The sequence below is a fragment of the Hemiscyllium ocellatum genome, chromosome 18 (genome assembly GCF_020745735.1).
Source record: "Hemiscyllium ocellatum isolate sHemOce1 chromosome 18, sHemOce1.pat.X.cur, whole genome shotgun sequence".
NCBI classification, from domain to species: domain Eukaryota; kingdom Metazoa; phylum Chordata; class Chondrichthyes; order Orectolobiformes; family Hemiscylliidae; genus Hemiscyllium; species Hemiscyllium ocellatum.
Genome location: NC_083418.1, coordinates 28,615,865 through 28,633,398, shown reverse-complemented (window position 1 = coordinate 28,633,398; position 17,534 = coordinate 28,615,865).

Below are 17,534 nucleotides of genomic sequence, written 5' to 3'. Positions count from 1 at the left end.
CCATTCAACTGTTGGCATCTTGGCGAAGCAGTTAGTTGCACAAATCTGAAAGTGGATGCAAAATGGCAGAAAGACTTATAAGCAAATCATGGTCCAATTGTCAGACACACTCAATCTGGAACACTATGAGCAGTGAACATTTCGTACGAGACACCAGACAACTGCATTTGTGGTGGTGGTATATAAAATTTTTGTGTCTATCCCCAAGAAAGTAGGATGAGATCATCAACAGGCTTACATAGGTATGTTCCCATTCATTCCCATGGTCTAATGAGGAAATTAATGGGAATCAGTGACTCTGTTGCTGTGAAGCCTGTGAAAAGCACAATTTCACTCTCTGCTATGAGATGTCTGGCCACCACACCAGTACAGAATCCTGACCTTGTTCTTTGTTAATTCCCAACAACAGGAGTGGCATGGTGGCTTGATGGGGTGGCATGGTGACTCAGTGGTTGACACTCCTGTTTCACAGTGACAAGGACCGGAGTTCAATTCCAGCCTCAAGTGACTGACTAGGTGGCGTTTGCACATTCTCCCCGAGCCTGTGTGGGATTTACATAATCTCCCTGTGTCCTTGTGGGGTTTGCACATTCTCCCCGTGTCTGTGTGGGTTTCCTCCAGGTGCTCTGGTTTCCTTCCACAATCCAAAGATGTGCAGGTAAGGTGGATTGGCCATGTTAACTTCCCCAAAGTGTCCGGGGTGGCAAATGTAGGATTACAGGGGTAGGGTGGGTCTGGGTAGGATGGCCTTCAGAGGATCAGCATGGACTCGATGGGCTAAATGGCCTGCTTTCACATTCTATCATTTGAAACAATTCTTGGTGGATCTTATCTAGAATGTTATCTCACAGTGAACGAGGAACAATCAAACATCAGTAAATTGTCTAGAATTGTGAAACATTGTTGGTGCACAAAATAGGCTCTTATGGCTACTCCAATGGATCTGATCACCTTTTGATGCAATACCAGTGGATAGCAACATATTTACAGTGTTTCTCTTGCTTCTGTTAGATGTTATTGAGCCAGTTTGATTGTTTTGGATTGCTGGCCAGTAAGTCACTGTGGCCTAAGTATATAATTCAACTTCACCAACATTGTAGGACTAATGACAGTTGTATCTGCTGATTGTAGCTTCCCCTGCACATACTTTTCTTGTAGGTAAACCTCATAAGACAGAGTTGGAACCTATGTATCCATGGAAATATCCTTGCAAATTCTTTCTGGCCTAACAGGGATGCTAATTTTATATGGTCCATTCCTATGAGAACTTCCAGGCCTGTCATCTGAAAATCTCTCACATGCTCATGTGACTATAGAGCCTCCTTTTCTATAACTGTGTGGTGAATCTGCATCTCTGAAAATGTTCTGGAGACAGAATACACCACTTTGTGAAAGCCATCACATTGCTCATGAAAGACCACTGTAGTTAAAGCATCTGCAACTTTGATTGTTGGAAAGGATGGATTGTAGTGAGCCAGGAAATCTATAGTTATCAGCATCTCCATGGTATTTTGGAAAACATCTTCCTGAAGCAAGTCCCAGTGCCATGTTTGTGTCTTATCATTTATTTATCAATAGTATGTCCTTGAAAACAAAATAATTTCTTGGAAAATTTGCACATTTTGTTGAGGGGAAGTCCTTTCCACAGTTGGCCTTTTAAAACTGCATGGACTTTCTGGTCATGTTCCTTAACAATTTCCCAATTAAACAACATGATAAATATGGCATAAGACACCTTATAAATCATGTAATGTATTGAACAGAATCCATTGCAAGATCTCCAGGGCAGTGGTGATCCCACATGGCAGTCTATCAAAGAGAAACTTCCCAAACAGAGCCTTAACTGCTCATGTAATGGCAGCTGCTGGGGCTCACTGTTGGAACACAACACAGAGAACATTACAGTGCAGTACAGGCCCTTCGGCCCTCGATGTTGCACCGACCTGTGGAACCAATCTGAAGCCCATCTAATTTACACTATTCCATTCTCATCCATATGTCTATCCAATGACCATTTAAATGCCCTTAAAGTTGCGAGTCTACTACTGTTGCAGGCAGTGCGTTCCATGCCTCTATTACACTCTGAGTAAAGAAACTGCCTCTGAAACATGTCCTATATCTATCATCCCCCAACTTAAAGCTATGTCCTCTCATGTAAACCATTGCCATCCAATGAAAAAGGCTCTCACTGTCCATCCTATCTAACTCTCTGATTATCTTATATGTTTCAATTAAGTCACCTCTCAACCTTCTTCTCTCTAATGAAAACAGCCTCAAGTCCCTCAGCCTTTCCTTGTAAGACCTTCCCTCCATACCAGCCAACATCCTAGTAAATCTCCTCTGAACACTCTCCAAAGCTTCCACATCCTTCCTATAATGCAGGGACCAGAACTGTATGCAATATTCCAATTGTGGCCGCACCAGTGTTTTGTACAGCGGCAGTATGATCTCATTGTTTTGAAACTCAATCCCTCTACCAATAAAAGCTCACACACTGTCTGCTTTCTTAACAAGCCTATCAACCTGGGTGGCAACTTTCAAGGATTTATGTACCTGGACACCAAGATCTCTCTGCTCATCTACACTACCAAGAATCTTGCCATTAGCCCACTACTCTGCACTCCTGTTACTCCTTCCAAATTGAATCACCTCACACTTTTCTGCATTAAACTCCATTTTCCACCTATGCAGCTTATCTATTTCCCTCCGTAACCTGCAACATCCTTTATCACCATCCACAACCTTACCGATCTTAGTATCATTTAGTAACCCATCCTTCTATGCCCTCATTCAGGTCATTTATAAAAATGACAAACAACAGTGGACACAAAACCGATCCTTGCGGTACCCCACTAGTACTGAACTCCAGGATGAATATTTCCCATCAACCACCACCCTCTGTCTTCTTCCAGCTAGCCAATTTCTGATCCAAACCACTAAATCACCCTCAAATCCCATGCCTCCATATTTTTTGCAATAGTCTACCATAGGGAACCTTATCAAATGCCTTACTATGATCCATATACATCACATCAACTGCTTTATCCTCATTCGCCTATTTGGTCACCTTCTCAAAGAACTCAGCAAGGTTTGTTAGGCACGACCTACCCTTCACAAAACCATGTTGACAATCCTAATCAATTTATTCCTTTCTAGATGATTATTAATTGTGTCTCTTATAACCCTTTCCAACACTTTACCCACAACTGAAGTAAAGCACACAGGTCTATAATTTCTAGGGTGTCTCTACTCCCCTCTACTCCTGAACAAGAGAACATTTGCTATCTTCTAGTCTTCTGGCACTATTCCTATAGACAATGACGACATAAAGATCAAAACTAAAGGCTCAGCAATCTCCTCCTTGACTTCCCAGAGAATCCTGGGATAAATCCCATCCTGTCCAGGGGACTTATCTATTTTTACACTTTCCAGAATTGCTAACATCTCCTCCTTATGCACCTCAATCCCATCTAGTTTAGTAGCCTGTATCTCAGTATTCTCCTCAAGCATGTTGTCTTTTTCCAGAGTGAATACTGATGAAAAATATTCATTTAGCATTTCCCCTATCTCCTCTGACTCCATGCACAGCATCTCACTACTATGCTTGATTGGCCCGAATCTTACTCTAGCCATTCTTTTATTCCTGATATACCTATAGAAAGCCTTCGGATTTTCCTTGATCCTATCTGCCAATGACTTCTCATGTTCCTTCCTGGCTCTTCTTAGCTCCCTCTTTAGATCTTTCCTGGCTAATCTGTAATTCTCAAGCGCCCTAGCTGAGCCATGACATCTCATCCTAAGATAAGTCTTCATCTTCCTCTTGACAAGAGATTCAACCTCCTTAGTAAACCACAGCTTCTTTGCTCGACAACTTCCTACTTGCCTGACCAGTACATACTTATCAAGGACCTGCAGTTGTTGGTCCTTGAATAAGCTCCACATTTCAACTGTGCCCATCCCCTGTAATTTCCTTCCCCATCCCATGCATCCACAATTGCATCGTGATTGCCTTTCCACCAGCTCTAAACTTTGCCCTGCGGTATATACCTCTCCTTCTCCATTACTAAAGTAAACATAACCGAATTGTGGTCACTATCATCAAAGTGCTCACCTACCTCCAAATCTAACACCTGGATGGGTTCATTACCCAGTAGCAAATCCAATGTGCCCTTGTTGGCCTGTCTGCATACAGTGTCAGGAAACCTTCCAGTATGCATTGGACAAAAACTGACCCATCCAAAGTACTTGAACTATAGCATTCCCAGTCAATATTTGGAAAGTTAAAGTGCCCCATAACACTGTCACTCTCGCTTCTATCAAGAATCATCTTTGCTATCCCATCCTCTACATCTCTAGAATTATTTGGAGACCTACAGAAAGCTCCCAACAGGTATCCTCCCCTTTCCTGTTTCTAACCTCAGCCCATACTACTTTAGTACATGAGTCCTTAAATGTCCTTTCTGCAATCATGATACTGTCCTTGACTAACAGTGCCACACCACTCCCTCTTTTACCATTTTCTGTTTTCTTACTGAAACATCTAAATTCTGGAACCTGCAATAACCATTCCAGTCCCTGCTCTACCCATGTCTCTGAAATGGCCACAACATCGAAATCTGAGGTACCAAATAAGTTCATCCACCTTATTCCGGATGCTCCTGGTGTTGAAGTTCAAACTTCAAAGCAATGTCTTGCTTGCCGGTGCCTTCTTGCGATCTTGAAACCATATTTCTGACCTCACTACTCTCAACCCCCTGTATACTCCAATTGTAATTTCAGTTCCAATCCCCCTGCTGAGTTAGTTTAAACCCAACCGAAGATCATTAGCAAATTTCCCCCCAGGATATTGGTACCCCTCTGGTTCAGGTGAAAACTATCCTGTCTGTAGAGGTCCAGAAAGAGCCCCAATTATCCAGCAATCTGAAACCCTCCCTCCTGCACCATCCCTGTAGCCACGTATTCAACTCCTCTCTCTCCCTATTCCTCGACTTGCTAGCACGTGGCAATGTCAACAAACTGGAGACATCAACTCTGTTTGTTCTAGCTCTAATCTTCCATCCTAGCTCCCTGAATTTCTGCCTTAAATCCCTTAATAAATTCTGCCTTAAATAAGTGTTGCATCAAGTTTGGTTAAAGTTCCACTTTTAGGCAATTTTGCTAAGCTATGATTGACTGTAGATGTTGGGTGGATTTCCCTAACTACCTCTTTAATAAGCTGAGTTTGTGTAGTTGACGTTTAGTGCTGCAACCAATTGTCATTTCTTTGTGAGTCTCAGGACGATTAGTTACCATAGGTAGACGATAGAGCATGGATGAGTCTTAGAAAAAAGAGACACTTTTACATAAAAAAGACTCTGTTTATATCATGAGAGCATTAAATACAAGTTACATTGACTAAAATTAGACATAATTACTTAAGACTAAGAGAAGCCAGTACTTCACTTCTGGTTTCATCTCTTCTAGAATCGATTCTCTTTGGACTTGGAAGGCTGGTAGGTCTTTAGCTTGAGGACTATTAACTCTGATTTTGGTTATGACTGAGATTAGTCTGTGAATAATTAATGTCATGAAGCATTCGTGTTTGATTATTTTACTGTAAGATCTACCAATTTAATGAGCTGAGTTACATGAACACATATTCTATTGAGTCCGCTGGGTTTGTGTGCAGTAATCATGCTGAACATCACTTGTTTGATTTCGACACCAGGAAGATGACACCAATTCTGGTCATCTCCAAAGGTTGCTTGTAAACTTCATTAGTTAAGGGATGCAGAATCGTGCTGGCTGTTTAGAGACACAATTGCTTAGTATCCTTACTTAATATGATGACACACTTGATATTGGATATGCTAATCATAAGACCGTAAGACCATAACTCATAGGAGCAGAAATTAGACCATTCAATCCATTGTGTTTGCTCTACCATTCAATCATGGCTGATAAGTTTCTCAACCCCATTCTCCAACTTTCTCTCTGTAACCCTAGATCCTCTTAATACCTGAGAACCTATCTATCTCAGTCTTAAATGTATTCAATGACCAGGCCTCCACAGCCTTCTGTGGCAATGAATTCCATAGATTCACCACTCTCTGACTGATGATGTTTCTCCTTATCTCTGTTCTAAAAAGTCTTCACTTTACTCTAAGGCTGTGCCCTCGGGTCCTAGTCTCTCCTATCAATGGAAACATCTTCCCAATATCTACTCTGTCCAGACCATTCAGTATTCTGTAAGTTTCAATTAGATTCACCCTCATCCTTTAAAACCCCATCAAGTAGAAACACAGAGTCCTCAAATGTTCCTCATATATTAGGCTTTTCCGGTCTCATGAACCTCCTCTGAACACTCTCCAGGACCAGTACATCCTTCCTGAGATATGGGGCACAAAACTGTGCACAATACTCCAAATGTGGTCTGACCAGAGCCTTATAGGACATCAGAAGTACATCCCTGCCTTTATATTCTAGCCCTCTCAAAATAAATGCCATCATTGCATTTGCCTTCCTAAATACTGACTCAACCTGAAGAAAAGTCCTGGACTAGAACTCTCAAGTCTCTTTGTACTTTAGACTTCTGAATTTTTCCCCATTTAAAAAAAAATAGTCCATGGCTCTGTTCTTCCTATTAAAGTGCATGATCTCACACTTTCCCACATTGTACTCCATCTGCCACTTCTTTGCCCACTCTCCTAACCTGTCCAAATCCTCGACAGCCTCCCCGCCTCCTCAATGCTACCTGTCCCTCTACCTACATATTTCTTTGTATCATCTGCAAACTTAGCCAGAAGGCCCTCAGTTCCTTCATCAAGATTGTTAATGTAGAAAGTGAAAAGTTGTGGTCCCAACACAGCCTTGTGGATCACCACTTGACACCAGCTGAGAAAGACTCTTTTATCCCCACTCTCTGCTTTCTGTCAGACAGCCAAGCTCCTGTCCATGCTAGCACCTTGCATTTGACACCATGGGCCCTTATCTTACTCAGTAGCCTCCTGTGTTCTCTTGAATTTTTGCGATATTACTCATGCCTTCCATTGTGAAGACTGATGCAAAGTAATTATTCAGCTCCTCAGCCATTTCCTTGTTGCCCACTACTATCTCTGCAATCCAGTGTCCCCTTTTGCCATTTATATATCTCAAGAAACTCTTACATGCTTCCTTTATATTACTGGTTAGCTTACCCTCATATCTAATCTTCTCCCTCCTCATTTTTTTTATTAGCCTCTGTTGGTCTTTTTAAGCTTCCCAATTCTCTGGTCTCCCACTGTCCTTCACCACATTATATGCTTTCTCTTTTGCTTTTATGCTATCCCTGGCTTCCCTAGTCAGCCATGCCCCATCCTCCCTGCCCCATGTTTCTTTTTCTATGATTGAATTCTTGCTTTGTTTCCTGAATTACTCCCAGAAACTCCTGCCATTGTTGTTCCACTGTCTTTCCTGCTAGGCTCCTCTCCCAGTCAATTCTACCCAGCACTTCCCTCATGCCTCTGTAGTTGCCTTTGTTCAGCTACAATACCGTTACCTCTGGTTTTATACTTTCCCTCTCAAATTGCAGAGTAAGTCCAATCGTATTATGATCACTGCCTCCTAGCCCCTTAATCCTGTCAACAATGTAAGGTACAACTTTCAAAGGAATATTTACCCCTGTTCAGTTCCAGTTTACCAATCTAAACAAAGGATCAAACATGTCTTCCTGCTCAACAATGAAGTTTCCTGACTATAGATGACATATTTGTTCTTTGCTATCTGCCACTCTTCATATTATAGTGTTGCTTGTACCATACCTGTCTTGTTGTGATTCCTTCCACACCTGTAGATTCATGTCTGTAGCCTGTAGTTTACTGTTCAATCAGCTTGGGATTTGTTCTGATAAGAGAATGATACCCATTGTGTTAAGCCTAAAATTAACAGGATGTCCATTAACATATTTAAATTTGACTTAGTTGTATCTTTTCTTTTCCTGAGCAACGCATTGGCAGCATTACCTAGAGAAGGAGTTTTGATTGTCTCAATGTCTTTGAGTGAGTATGCAATTGGATTTTTCCTGCAGAGAAACTGCGTCCTATCTGCATATATTACCTGGCAGGGGAGATAACAAGATCAAGAGTGGAACTTCGAGTCATCAGAGCTAGTGGAGATCATCGCTGGATCGTGATTGGACGTTGGAGGATCGTTTGGTTGTGCTGACCTGCTCTTGGTGGATCTTCATGCTGGCTTCGGCCTAACGCCAATTCAGGGACGAGCCAACCTCAGAGCTATGGCCTCAGCAGCTGCCCGCAGCCCAGGCCAGGGCATTTGCAACACAGTCAGGGTGAGTGTGAAGAAAGTGGAGGATCGTACAACTGTCAATCGGACAGTGTTTGTCAAGAAGGTTCTGCTGGAGTGTTGCGGGTCCAGGGGATGTGTACTGCAGGACAGAGGGTTGGATTACTGCCTGATCAGCCTGGACCAGGAGAAAGCCTTTGACAGGATATCACACAGGTATATGAGAGATGTTCTCTCCAAAATGGGCTTTGGGGAGGGAATCTGCAATTGGATCAGACTGCTCTACACCAACATCGTCAGTGCAGTCTCAATCAATGGGTGGGAATCAGATAGCTTCCCAGTCAGATCTGGAGTCAGGCAGGGCTGCCCTCTCTCTCCTGCCTTGTTTGTGTGCTGCATAGAGCATTTGCCGAGTCCATCAGGAAGGATGCGAGCCTGAGAGGGGTGACTATTCCGGGCAGCGGGGGCCTGCAGGATAAGGCCTCCCTGTACATGGATGACGTCACCGTTTTCTGCTCGGATCCGCTGTCTGTGCGCAGACTCATGCGCATTTGTGACCAGTTCGAACGGGCCTCGGGGGCCAAGGTAAACCGAGGCAAGAGCGAGGCCATGCTCTTCGGGAACTGGGCCGACCAATCCTATATCCCCTTCACCGTCAGGACTGACCACCTGAAGGTGCTGGGTATTTGGTTTGGGGGGGCTGGGGCGTGCGCCAAGTCTTGGGAGGAGCGTATCAGTAAAGTGAGGCAGAAACTGGGCAGATGGAGGCTACGGTCGCTCTCCATCACAGGAAAAAACCTGGTCATCAGGTGTGAGGCACTGTCATTGCTGTTGTACGTGGCACAGGTCTGGCCTATTCCCAGAACCTGCGCCGCTGCAGTCACCCGGGCCATCTTCCAGCTCATATGGAGTTCAAAGATGGACCGGGTCCGAAGGGACTCGCTATACAAAGATCTGGGCAACGGGGGAAAAAATACACCCAATGCCACCCTCACCCTGATGGCCACCTTTGTGTGTGGCTGCATCAAGCTGTGCGTGAATCCCCGGTACGCAAACACCAAGTGTCACTAAGTACTGAGGTTCTACCTGTCCCCGGTGTTGTGAAGGATGGGCCTGGCCTCGCTGCCGCGGAACGCTTCGAGTAGTTGGACCGTTCCGTATCACCTGTCCTTCGTGGAGAAATTTTTGAAGAAAAACACCTTTGACCACAAGTCCATCAGGAAGTGGTCAGCACATAGCATCCTTGAGACCCTTCGGGAAAAGGAGAGGGGTGGATCCTGTCGAGTGGTTCCCTGAGCAGACTGTCAAAGCAATTTGGCAGAATGCCTCATCGCCAGAACTTTCCAACAAGCACCAAGACATGGCTTGGCAGGTGCTGAGAAGGGCTGTGCCTGTGAGATCATGTATGCACGCCCGGACTCTCAGCCGCACCGCACGCTGCCCTTGAAGTGGCTGCGGGGGGGACGAGACTGTCACACACCTCCTTCTGGAATGTGCCTATGCAGAGGAAGTCTGGAGAGGAATGCAGTGGTGTTTGTCGAGGTTCGTCCCGAGCAGCGCCGTGACGCGGGACTCCGTGCTGTACGGCCTGTTCCCCGGGACGCACACCGAGACGAACATCAACTGCGACTGGAGGATCATCAACTTGGTAAAGGACGCTCTCTGGGTGGTCCGAAACCTGTTGATCTTCCAGCTGAAGGAGTTGACCCCGACTGAGTGTTGCAGACTGGCACATTCCAAGGTCCAGGACTACTTGTTGAGGGACGCGCTGAAGCTTGGGGCAGCTGCCGCCAAGGCGCGGTGGGGAAAGACCACCGTTTAACATCTGTCTGTCTAAAGAAGATCAGGGGGCCCTGCAGTCATTTGGGCTCTGCTGACACCTCAGCTCAATATGTGAGTGAGAAATGCACAGATCTGTATGTAATAATGAAAATTCTGAGCTGTGTATGTAAATGTTGACATATGTATGGCATTACCAAATGTACAGTGTATCAAATATTTTATGAATATTTTATGAATAAAGTATATTTTTGAAATAAAAAAAAAGATGTGTACTGCCTGCGGGATTTCCCTGGGGCAGGCTATTTCGATGTGACCTTCAGGAGCATGAAGAATTGCGAGCAGCTCCTGAAGGTCTTCAAGGAAAAGGAAGAGGAGTCTCTGTTTTCCATCTTGTTGGCAGTCCCGTTGTGTGTGCTTCCGGCGCAGAGGAGTCGGGTTGTTACAATCCATATATACAACCCCCATGTCTCAGCAGCGGATGTCCTGACCTTCCTGATTGAGGTCAGGTTGAGGGAGAGAGTACCAATGTGGCCGATCCTTTCGGGATCTGGACCAGCAAACGGCAGGTCAGGATAACCCTGAGGGTCGATGCCAATGGGAACATCCTCCACTCACCTTCCAGCTTCGTAATCAGAGGAAGCAGAGGTTACTTGACATACTCAGGGCAGCCAAAAGTGTGCCGAACCTACGGGAGGTCAGGCCACATGGCGGCGGATTGTAAGGTGACCGTCTGTTGGAACTGCAAGCAGGAAGGCCACCCAACCAAGGAAGGTAAAGAGGCCAAGAACTGTAATCTGTGCGGAGAGGTGGGCCACATGTACAAGGCCTGCCCAAGACGAGGGGCCACCACCTCTGCACAGATGGCCGGAGGTGGCAACACGAGACGTGGACCGCCTAAGACCAGCAAGGTACCACAAACCAGCATGGGAACGGTGTCTGGGGGCACCCAGAAGGAAGGGCGGGCTGGAATGGAGCAGACAGAGGGGAAGGGGAAACCTCGCCAGGCCCCCAAAGCCAAGGGGGAAGCGACACCTACACAATGAGGATACAGGCAGCTCTTCTGATGGTGAGGACGGGCGCAAGGAGGGTCATCGCCAGAGGAAGAGACAGAGCGCCATGGGGAAAAAGGAGGGCAGCACCGCCCAAACAGGAAAAGATGATCCTTCTGAGGGGATGGGTAAAGATCACCCACCACAGGTGAGAACCACGAGGTACTCACCCCCCACAGCTCCAGGTAACTGGAAGCAGTGGTCCTGTGACAGCCCTGCTGTCAGATGGAGAACTGGACTGTGCAGACCCTGGGCCCGACCCGAAGACACCAGAGTGGGGAAATGGCCCCAGGGTGGAGCCGGACAGCTACCTCAGCCCTGGGAGGGTCCAGCAGTTTGCCGTCACCACGGGGATGCACACAGCTGACCCAGAGAGGCAAGACCAAGAGGTAAACTGTTAAAATGGGATTAAAAAATTGCCAGTATCAATGTGCATAGCATTAAATCGGCTACATGATGTGTTTCTACAATGGCCTCCTAGCCAACGTTAAAGCCGATGTCCTGTTTCTGCAGGAGTGTGGGATATCGCACCTCAGCATCTACAGGAGATAGTCGAGCTTGTGGGCCCATGGGCCGTCAGTTTGGTTGGGGGGCAACGATAGCTGTGCCTCCAGCCTGGGGATCCTGTTGTGAGGAGGCAACTTCACCATCTCCTAGGCTAAGGAGGTGGTGGGCGGGCGCCTCCTCGTCACCTATGTCATGTACAGTCCCCTGAGACTGATTAATGTGTACACCCCAGTGGGAAGAGTGAACGGTTGGCCTCCTGCAGCAGCTTCCACTGTTGCTGGCTACGTCCAGGCCGGTCATTCTGGCCGGAGTCTTCAACTGTATCACTGATGCAGATGGACGATCCGGCGGGAGGAACAGTAAACTGGATGCCACGTCCAGAGCCCTGATGGAAACGGTAAAAGACACCAAGCTGCACGACATCTTCAGCACCCCTGCAGACAGAGCGCATTGTAGATACACCTGGCAGAGGGGTCGACCCGCTCAAGGATACATTACCTGTTTGTGTCCCGAACGCTCTCGGTCAGATAACCAACGCCAAGCTGGTGTTCTTCTCTGACCACTGCCTCCTACTGGCCGACTGTCACCTACAGGATGAGCAGCGGGCGGGCAAGGGAATATGGAAGCTGAACACAAAGCTGTTGACCGCGGGAAACATTGAGGAACTCAACAGGGACTACGCAGGTTGGAGAACCATGAAGCTCCTCTTTGAGTCCCCAGCGGACTGGTGGGAAACAGTAAAAGGGAACATCAAGAGGTTCTTCATTCTCAAAGGTGTTCAGGAGGTGAGAGAGTGGTGGGGAAAACTGTCCCAGCTCCAGGAAAATATGCAGAACCTGTTCCTGCTGCAGACAATGGGGGTCGATGTCACGGAGGACCTCAAGGAGGTGAAAGGCCAGCAAGCCTCGCTCTTTACCTCGGAGGCCTCCAAGATCATCTTCTGGCCCAGGGCTCGCACTGTGGAGCAGACGTGCTCACGTTTCTTCTTCCAGAAGATGCACAAAGAGAGCTCTGTGCTCAGCAGCCTGAAGGAAGAAGATGGCTCGATAACGTCATCTCAGGCTGCCATCATGAGGATCAGTGAATCCTTCTATACCAGTCTGTATGACTCGAAGCCGACCGACAGCGCGGCCTCCCAGTCTTTCCTGTCCTCTATCATGGATATCTTAGACAACAGAACACGCAAGAGGCTGGACCAGCCACTATCTCTGGACGAGCTGACCAAGGCCCTCGAGTCCTTTGAAAAGAATAAAACTCCCGGAAGCGACGGCTTACCGGTCGAGTTCTATTCTGCTCTCTGGAACTTGATTGGCCAGGACCTGCTGGAGGTGTATGTCAGTATGCTTCGGGCAGGTACCATGAGTGAATCCATTAGGAAAGGCATCATCACCCTCATCTACAAGCGGAAGGGGGAGAGGGAGGAAATCAGTAATTGGAGACCAACCTCACTGTTGAACTCAGGTTACAAAATCTTGGCAAAGATCATCGCCAACCAGGTCAGGTCTGCTCTGGAGTTGGTGATTCACCCTGACCAAACCTGTGCTGTACTGGGCAGGAAGATCACTGAGAGTCTCGCACTCCTCAGGGATATGATCGCCTATGTACAGGACAGAGAGTTGGACACCTGCCTCATCAGCCTGAACCAGGAGAAAGCCTTTGACAGGATATCATATACATATATAGGCTTTGGGGAGGGAATCTGTAACTGGATCAGACTGCTCTATACCAACATTGTCAGTGCAGTCTCAATCAATGGGTGGGAATCAGGTAGCTTCCCTGTCAGATCTGGAGTCAGGCAGGGCTGCCCTCTTTCTCCTGCCTTGTTTGTGTGCTGCATAGAGCAATCTACCGAGTCCATCAGGAAGGATTCGAGCCTGAGAGGGGTGGCTATTCCTGGCAGCGGGGGCCTGCAGGTTAAGGCCTCCCTGTACATGGATGATGTTGCCGTTTTCTGCTCGGATCCGCTGTCCGTGCACAGACTCATGTGCATATGTGAACGGTTCGAACGGGCCTTGGGGGCCAAGGTAAACCGAGGCAAGTGCGAGGCCATGCTCTTCGGGAACTAGGCCGACCAATCCTTCATCCCCTTCACTGTCAGGACTGACCACCTGAAGGTGTTGGATATTTGGTTCGGGGGGGCTGGGGCATGTGCCAAGTCTTGGGGGAAGCGTATCAAGAAAGTGAGGCAGAAACTGGACGGATGGAAACTACGGTTGCTCTCCATCACGGGTAAAAACCTGGTCATCAGGTGTGAGGCACTGTCAGTGTTGTCATATGTAGCACAGGTCTGGCCTATTCCAGAACCTGCGCCATCACAGTCACCCGGGCCATCCTCCAGTTTATATGGAGATCAAAGATGGACCGGGTCCGAAGGGACTTGATGTACAAAGCTCTGGGCAACGGGGGAAAAAAATACACCAAATGCCACCCTCACCCTGATGGCCACCTTTGTGTGTGGCTGCATCAAGCTGTGCGTGGATCCCCGGTACGCAAACACTAAGTGTTACTACGTACTGAGGTTCTACCTGTCCCCAGTGTGGCGAAGGATGGGCCTGGCCACGCTGTCACAAAACACTCCAAATAGTTGGACCGTTCTGTATCACCTGTTCTTCGTGAAGAAATTTGTAAAGAAAAACACCTTTGACCACAAGTCCATCAGGAAGTGGTCAGCACGTAGTGTCCTTGAGGCCCTTCGGGTAAAGGAGAGGGCGGATCCTATCGAGCGGTTCCCTGAGCAGACTGTCAAAGTCATTTGGCAGAATGCCTCATTGCCAGAACTCTCTAACAAGCACCAAGACATGGCTTGGCTGGTGGTGAGAAGGGCTCTGCCTGTGAGATCCTTTATGCACGCCCGGACTCTCAGCCGCACCGCACGCTGCCCTCGAAGCGGCTGCGGGGGGGACGAGACTGTCACACACCTCCTTCTGGAATGTGCCTTCGCAAAGGAAGTCTGGAGAGGAATGAAGTGGTGTTTGTCAAGGTTCATCCCGAGCAGCGCTGTGACACGGGACTCGGTGCTCTACGGTCTTTTCCCTGGGATGCACACCGAGATGAACATCAACTGTGCCTGGAGGATCATCAACTCGGTGAAAGACACTCTTTGGTCTGTCCAAAACCTGTTGATCTTTCAGCTGAAGGAGTTGACTCTGACTGAGTGTGGCGGACTGGCACATTCCAAGGTCCAGGACTACGTGTTGAGGGACACGCTGATGCTTGGGGCAGCTGCTGCCAAGGCACGGTGGGGAAAGACCACCGTGTAATGTCTGCCTGCCAAAGAACAGGGGGCCCATGCAGTGAGTGGGCTCCACTGACGCCTCAGCTAAATATATGGATGGTCAATGTACAGACATGTATATATGAATGATTACACGATCTCTGTATGCAAAGAAATGGAATGTTTACGTATGTATGGCATGACCAATTGTACAGATCATCAAAATATTTTTATGAATAAAGAATATTTGTGAAATAAAAAAAGCAGATGCAGAATTTTCCTTTAATTGCTGGACATTACCTGAGTCTATAAGATTGCCCTGCCCTTTAGTTTTGGTAATTAGAATATTGAACACAATCATTCAGCTTCAGACTTAACATTTAATTGTTGTGGTTCTGTTCGCCGAGCTGGAAGTTTTTGCTGCAAACGTTTCGTTCCCTGGCTAGGGAACATCATCAGTGCTATTGGAGCCTCCTGAGAAGCGCTGCTTTGATGTTTCTTCCGGTATTTATAGTGGTTTGTTCTTGCCGCTTCCGGGTGTCAGTTTCAGCTGCAGTAGTTTGTATGTGGGGTCCAGGTTGATGTGTCTGTTGATGGATCTTCTTGCCGTTTCCGGGTGTCAGTTTCAGCTGTAGTGGTTTGTATATTGGGTCCAGGTCTATGTGTCTGTTAATGGAGTTTGTGGATGAATGCCATACCTCTAGGAATTCCCTGGCTGTTCTCTGTCTGGCTTGTCCTATGATGGTAGTGTTTTCCCAGTCAAATTCATGTTCCTGGTTGTCTGAGTGTATGGCTACTAGGGATAGCTGGTCGTGTCGTTTTGTGGCTAGCTGATGTTCGTGGATGCGGATTGTTAGCTGTCTTCCTGTTTGTCCTATATAGTGTTTTGTGCAGTCCTTGCATGGTATTTTGTAAACTACGTTAGTTTGGCTCGTGCTGGCTATTGGGTCCTTTGTTCTAGTGAGTTGTTGTCTGAGTGTGGAAGTTGGCTTGTGGGCTGTTATGAGTCCTAAGGGTCGCAGTAGTCTGGCTGTCAGTTCTGAGACGCTCCTGACATATGGTAGTGTGGCTAGTCCTTTTGGTTGTGGCATGTCCTCGTTCCATGGTCTATCTCTTAGGCATCTGGTGATAAAGTTGCGTGGGTATCCGTTTTTGGCGAATACCTTGTATAGGTGTTCCTCTTCCTCTTTTCGCAGTTCTGGTGTACTGCAGTGTGTTGTGGCTCTTTTGAATAGTGTCCTGATGCAGCTTCGTTTGTGTGTGTTGGGGTGGTTACTTTCATAGTTTAGGACTTGGTCTGTGTGTGTTGGTTTCCTGTGTACCCTTGTGGTGAATTCTCCGTTGGGTGTTCTCTCTACTAACACGTCTAGGAATGGGAGTTGGCTATCCTTTTCCTCTTCTCTCGTGAATCGTATTCCTGTGAGTGTGGCGTTGATGATTCGGTGTGTTTTTTCTATGTCTGTGTTTTTGATGATTACAAAGGTGTCATCGACGTATCTGATTCAGAGTTTGGGTTGGATTTGTGGTAGGGCTGTATGTTCTAACCTTTGCATAACTGCCTCTGCTATGAGTCCGAGATTGGTGATCCCATGGGTGTTCCGTTGATTTGTTCGTATATCTGATTGTTGAATGTAAAGTGTGTGGTGAGGCACAGGTCTAGTAGTTTAAGTATGCCGTCCTTGTTGATAGGTTCGGCCTCCTGTGTTCTGTTATGTATGTCCAGTAGGTTGGCTATTGTTTCTCTGGCTAGGGTTTTGTCAATTGATGTGAACAGTGCCGTCACGTCGAATGATACCATGGTTTCTTCTTTGTCTATGTGTGTATTCCTGATGATGTCCAAGAATTCCTGTGTTGATTGTATGGAGTGTTTGGATCCGCTGACTAGGTGTTTCAGTTTTTGTTGTAGTTCTTTGGCTAGTTTGTATGCTGGTGTCCCTGGTAGTGATACTATGGGTCTGAGTGGGATGTCTGGTTTGTGTACTTTGGGTAGTCCGTAGAATCTGGGGGTGTTGTTGCTTTCAGGTTTCATTCTTTGCTAGTCCGCTTTGGTTATCTGTCCATTTTTTTGTAGATTCCTTAGTGTGTTGATTATTCTATTGGTGAGTTGTGATGTGGGGTCGAAATCCTTCATTTGGTAGGTGTTGGTGTCTGCGAGTAGTTGTTGTGCTTTATTGATGTAGTCTGATTTATCCAAGATGACCGTCATTCTGCCTTTATCTGCCGGTAGTATGATTATGTTCATGTCATTTTTCAGTGCTTTCAGTGCTTCCCTCTCCTTGGTGTTGAGGTTATGTGTATGTCGTTTTCTTATCATCATAGGTACGACCGTTTGTCTCACTGTTTGCTGTGTCTCTTCTGTCAGTCCATTGTTCCTGAGTGTGCATTCTAGTGCTGCTAGGAAGTCTGCTGTGTTGGCATCCCTGTAGTTGTATTTGAGTCCCTTGGCCAGTATAGTTCTTTCCGTGTCTGTGAGCTGTCTGTGGGAGAGGTTTTTAACCCAGGTGTGTGCTGTAGTGTCCTCCTGTTTGTGGGTTAGTTTGTCCATTTTTTCTTTTAGTGCCGTTTTTTTTTGCGAAGTGTTGTCCTTTTCTGTCCTATAGTGATAGCCTGTTCTATGGTCCGGGTCCATTCCTGATTAGTGGTTTTTAAAATTAACGACTTTGGCGCGCAATTTCTTGCTTGTATTTGTGCAGTCGGTTGTGAGCGTCTGTGATCATTACCTG